This window comes from Coptis chinensis, chromosome 7 (assembly GCF_015680905.1).
Source record: "Coptis chinensis isolate HL-2020 chromosome 7, ASM1568090v1, whole genome shotgun sequence".
Lineage (NCBI taxonomy): Eukaryota > Viridiplantae > Streptophyta > Magnoliopsida > Ranunculales > Ranunculaceae > Coptis > Coptis chinensis.
In genome coordinates this window covers 69,673,204-69,679,203 of record NC_141462.1, presented here as the reverse complement: position 1 = coordinate 69,679,203, position 6,000 = coordinate 69,673,204, and the positions used below count along the sequence as shown (strand labels likewise).

The following is a 6,000-nucleotide window of genomic DNA, read 5'->3' as shown; positions in this document are numbered from 1 at the left end:
TTCTCCTAATTTCTGTTTTGGTTGAATTGAATTTTTTATGTTTGATTTGACAGGTTTAGTAGTTAACCTACATTAGGAGTAAAATGTCAGAGTATAGATTGGGAAGACAAATGTGTCGCTGTTACGAACACAGAAATGGATAGGAAAGTCCAAGGCTGAAGGGCTAGCTGTGGATATTTTTAAGAAAGACCAACTGATGTTTTGTTAGTTTTAGAAAGTTGGTGTTAGTTTTTTGGCATTTGGATGGCCGTTTTATTTGTTTTGAATTGTAATATGTCTTGATACTTTGCAAGTTTGTGTGTTTCAGTCAGTTAAATTATTTTCTAGCTTATGTTGATCACATTGTAATGTTTACTATCAGTTTTATCTCTTTGCATACATTATATCTATTAGTCCAGTATCTATGGAGATAAAGACTGTGTCATTTGGCAGTAGATTTATGAGAAATTATGCATTTAGACTCTATTAGACCTGTCAGAGTCTGTATCCATGGTTATTGGTTATTTCTTTATATACAGCTATTTTCAGTTTCCTGTTTGCAAAAAGTCCAAATGATATGTTGATAAGCACTATTTGTTTATGTTATTCTGTAATAGCTCTAGTTATTAAGTCTTTTGGAGTTGTTTTAGGATGTTATCACAGACTAAAGTAATAAATCAGTGCTCTGTGGAAACTATGAATCATAGGTATTGAAATAGTGTGAATTGACACTCAATCAATTGCCATTACCCGCAGTGACCATGCCTTAATTGACTTATCGCCACTCCCTCTAAAGAGATGTTCAATTCCAGAGACAGCCAATGCATGAATCCCACTATAGCGCCAATCTTTTTGCTCATACCACTTCTTTAGTGGCTCCTGTCCAAGAACTACACCAATACTCCATACACATATGCCACTTCGACTATCACCGCTTATGCACAAAGGTTCGGTGGCATTCACAAAGACCACGTTCATGACTCTATGCTCATGGTCTACGAAGGATTGCACATGAGAAAAGTTATGCAAGGATAGAAATGGAAAATGGTAAGTACAAAGTGAGGCACAACAAATAGATTAAACTATTAAGATTGATTAATAAGGGAAATCTACAAAGGAGGATAAACTTAACATTCTCTCATCTTAGTTCAATCATATTATTCCCTAATTTTTGTACTACTGTCAGTAGTGTGTATCCTAGGAGGAATCTTCATGAAAATAAACTTTTGCATGTATCAAGCATCAAGAGCTCTCACTGAAGAATTTGTATTTAGATAAAGTCACACTGAACATTTCTAAATCGAAATAGAGTAACTAACGAAGAGTATTTAGATAGAGTTATATTAAACATTTCTTGATGCACTTAGGTCTGCAAGCAAGGACCAAGTAAACAATCTTGTTTTTTACAGCTCTGATTTTTTGCATTGCCATTTTAGGTCAACAACTTTGCACTGTCATTGCATTATGTATTTTAAAAATTTATTTAATTACATCCATCAAGAACCATCGCTGAGGTTCAATTCTGTTTGATGTCTCTACAATTGATACTTGAATTTTTTTTTTCCCAATATGACATAGGAATTAATTCAACAGAAATGTCAACCAAAATTGAAAAATTAAATAATATTACAATAGAGAAGCATATAGTTTTGGTAAATGTTCAAACGGTAGTCTTTACTGCTTGCACGTATCACATTTTGAAACTGGACATGCACTCTCCATCACGTCCTTGATAGAAGAACTGGGCAAGATACTCATTCATCGAGATTTCTCTGTATACTGGGCGGCTTTCATCTGATATCAACTCCTTGATAGGTCCAAAAGGCTTTGTTGCCATATGAAAACGCGGAGTCAGAAAGCATGCAATCGATACTTTGGGTCCAACATGATTGGCTAGCACCCTGTCTGTCCTACTTCCCATCTTGGCCAAATTTTCAATCCCCTTCCTGTTCAAAGTCACAATGCTTTTAGTATCAAAGATATCTACCACAACAACATTCCCATTAGTTAAAGCAGCACCATTTACTTGCTCAACATATTCCTGTTTAATATTCCCCAAATGAAGTCCACACACTTTAGCATTTGCATCCTCCCACCACCACCTTCTTTCCTTCTCATGTTGCCCAAGCAATATAGGCCTTGTGCATGGTTTACATCCAATCGAAACATAACCTTGCGAATGCAATGTCTTCACAGGTACTCCATAGCTCTTAAAAAGTTCCATATGTCACGACCATCTACATTCGTAATTGGATTCCATTTAATCAAGCTACCAACACCCCATCAACACCTTCAAACACCGGGTCGACTTGAACAACAGGAACTTCATATCTAGTTCTCGGAGATTGGTCTTTCCTTTGACCAGTGAACCAAGGTTTAAGACCCTTCAATGCTCTCCTCAATGGTCTAACTTTCCTCACTCTACAGCATTCTTGATGCCCATCTTCATAAAATGAAAACAACCCCTTTGTTCTTACTAACCCTGCACCTCAACTGCATCAGGAAACATGTACTCAATATGAATCCCATATCTCTTCTCAACTATATCAAAAAAGTCATACGTTTCCTGGTTTAATCTTCCAGTATCCAAACTAAACACCCTAAATGGTCTACCAGTTAATTTCGTATATTCGATCAACGCAACATCCTCAGCTCCACTACATTAATTAAAAACCAACACCATATCATCAATACTAACTCATGATTGACATGCAAATACACATATAATTCAAATAAATCAAATTGGACTAATACCTGGAAGCAATGGCAATATCATTTCCAAATTTCTCAAGAGCTTTATCCATGTATAATCTTGACAAATTTATTAGGTATCACGCAAAAAAACATCACAGAACAAATACACTTCCTGTTGTAGTATCAAAATTCGTATGAGCCACAAAGAAACTTTATTTTATCAAGAAAGGTTCTCTGTGTTGATGAACTTGACTTGAGGTTTTACATTCTTCTACTTGGCTGATTTCTTATTTGCTGCAGTCATGGATCCTTTGCTGAACTTGCTAAACATTACTCCACTTGTCAGCTTTTGGTTGTCCTATATATTTTCCGTTGATGTAATCGTTTCATGGGTAATGTTGCTTGTGGTAATTTCAGAACAGGAAGGATTATCTCACTGGTGCAAGACTTCAGCTGTAATAAGGCTTTCCAACAATCTCGTTCCCCCTTGCCATAGAACCTAACCTTAAGGTTGTGCCTTGAGCCTGAGGTGTCACACTGTTAAGAAAATCTTCTGCCTTCATTTCAATCAGTCTCTCTGAATAAGGACTTATTAAAAGTTTTTTGGCAATTAGTTGCAAAGCACCTTCCGCATCATCCGATGTTCTTCTGTGCAAAAGGTCACCATAATGATTAAGACAATATTCGTTAACCCTTATTATTATACCATGAAACGATCATGCCTACATTTCAACAGCTTGAACAATGATTTCCACTCCCTTTTTGAACCTGCAGTTAGAAATCAATAGTGGTGTTAGGCATGGTGTGCATTTTTGCAGCTAATATTGCTTCTAATAAGGAGAGGTAAGTTGGAGTGTTGTAGTAAATTTGCAACACATACTATCCAAATCTGTAAAGTGGATAAAGAGAATCGAATGAAATGGGAGCAACTTAAAGCATGGCATATAATTTCTCTTAGTTGCACTCTTTCACACCTTGGATGCAACTATCTCTCTTTGCCTCTCCATCGTCAGGAAATTTAACTGTAGAAAATATTATGAATGTTGGATATTTAAGTCTAAGCAAAGGCGAGTCGAAAACATGGTATAATTGCATCATATATCATATATGGGTACCACATATCACTACTAATCATTCAAATAACCATAAACAGATATACATCAATTCAATGGTATTCTAGGGTTTTAAATCTTAATGAAGGCTCCGAGTATCACAATCTTGGATGGAAGCAAGAGTAGAAGTTGTGGTTGATATCTATATAAATATTCCCATATTCCAAATTCTTTCTTGGAATACATGTAATTCTCCTAATCTAATATTATTAACTTTTCATTTTAAGAGGTAATTTTTGAATATACACTGGACTGACTAAATGATACCTATAAGGCTCTCACCAACTTACTCTTGAATATATGCTGCTATTTCACTTCAGTTGGACTTCATCATGGTAAACCCATGTTCACCTCAGTTGTATACTTACTGCATGGGCTGATGCTGTCCTATCCTTGCACTCAAGCTTCAGTAACTTTTTAGTGGAGGGGTTATCCTAGACACAAAATCATATAAGAGTATTCAAATATAGCTCCTTCAATTAATGAATATATATGGAACGTCATATTGGTTTTATTGTAATTCGCTAAGATTATGCAAAAGAAGTTTAATAGGTCTTTCTTCCTTCCTTCCTTTCTGAACACAGGGAAATTAAAACATGATCATTGAAATCCAATACACAATATGCAAAGTGAAATCAACATGCCCTATTAAAAGTTATTTAGCAACAATGCTGAAACTGTGTTCTACCAAATCACATCATGTGACCCCATTCCCACTACTTGAACAACATGCACAAAAAGTACCACAAATTGAAAATGCATTACTGATAGGGTTATATACTAAAAGCATTACTTTTATATTAACTCTAATTCTTTATATTTTGAATGAGAATCATATGGACAAATGTTATGCATATTATATATGTTATTAGTTATATGCATGAGTCTAATACTTTATGTTATAGATGATATGGTGCGTGGTGACACACAGAAGATTATATCATCAGTACCTTATAAAGTATAAGTAAACGTTCACAACCTAGATGGATTTGGACAAACCATTAGTATGGTTGTAGTATAATCTGATATTAGTCTATCTTGACTACAGGATTATACTAGTACACTTTGTGTGTATTAAACAGGACCAAGTGAGGTTGTTTATCTTTATACTGACTATATAAAAGAACAAATACCTCTATTATTATGGATTCTTGTCCTCTTAATACGGATATAATAACGGGCACTTACGTGCATTGTACATTGTTTTAAATCATCAATGAGTGAGATTCATTTGTGAATCAACAAACTCGATGGATTGGGTAATGACATTGTATGTAAGGTATGTTGTTGATTATAGAAGGAATCTATGACCCGCAAGAAGTCGGGTTGATGATGTCCCCTTGAGGAGCTCATAAGGATTGTCATGTAAACCCTACAAGTGGATTTAATCCGATATGACAATGAGGTTAAGTGGTAGTACTCAAGGACATAAGAAGTTGATTAATGTAGTTGTTAGTAACTTGACTTAATCAACGGGCATTCGATATCTTAACACGGGGAGATCAACAAGCATATAATATGGAGTCCATACACGTAATTTGGGATTAGGGCGATAGTGCAACAATGACCTTTAGTAAAATAAGTCATTTGTTGACGGACTTGGGTCGTGTGTTCTGGGCGAACATGGGAAGCTCAAGCCCGTCAGGAGACCTAACCCTAATTTCTCCTCATGGTCCCTATTGTAGCCTATAAAAAGAAACCCTTCTTTCTGGCCTAACTACTGATTGATTGCTCAAGAAAAGTGAGTTCCAAAATTCGGTTCCAACTTTGTGAGTGAGAGAGGCCAAGAGAGAAAGAAGGGGCTGGAAGATCGTTGCCCACACAACGTCCATTCTAAGGATAGGAATACAATAGAAGATCAAAAGGTTGCTGATTTGTAGAGCTTGGATTCTCAGAGATATCATAGCTGATCGAAGGTATGATTTCTAAACAAAATCGTGAACACCCCTTATTCCGCTGGGCATGGGTTTTCACGGTTTGTAGTCGATTACATGAAACCATAACGGTTCCTACAATTACAACTAATATTGAATTAAATTTAAAGGAAGACCAAAATAAAAGAATTCATCAGCATACCAAAATTAAGACGTATATATCTTGACTGAAGTATGTTCCTCCATGGATGTTGCACTTGCTTGGACACTTCGCTTGTGTCCATAAGGTCTTGGAACTCCTCATCTACGTCATTTGAGTGGGGGACTTTCTGCAACATGGC

General features: G+C 35.9%; 1 pseudogene; it reads right to left on the bottom strand.

Moving 5' to 3' along the window:
* Positions 1 to 1,669: 1,669 nt before the first annotated feature.
* Positions 1,670 to 2,783, bottom strand: LOC147488617 (5'-adenylylsulfate reductase 3, chloroplastic pseudogene; annotated as a pseudogene).
* Positions 2,784 to 6,000: the final 3,217 nt, after the last annotated feature.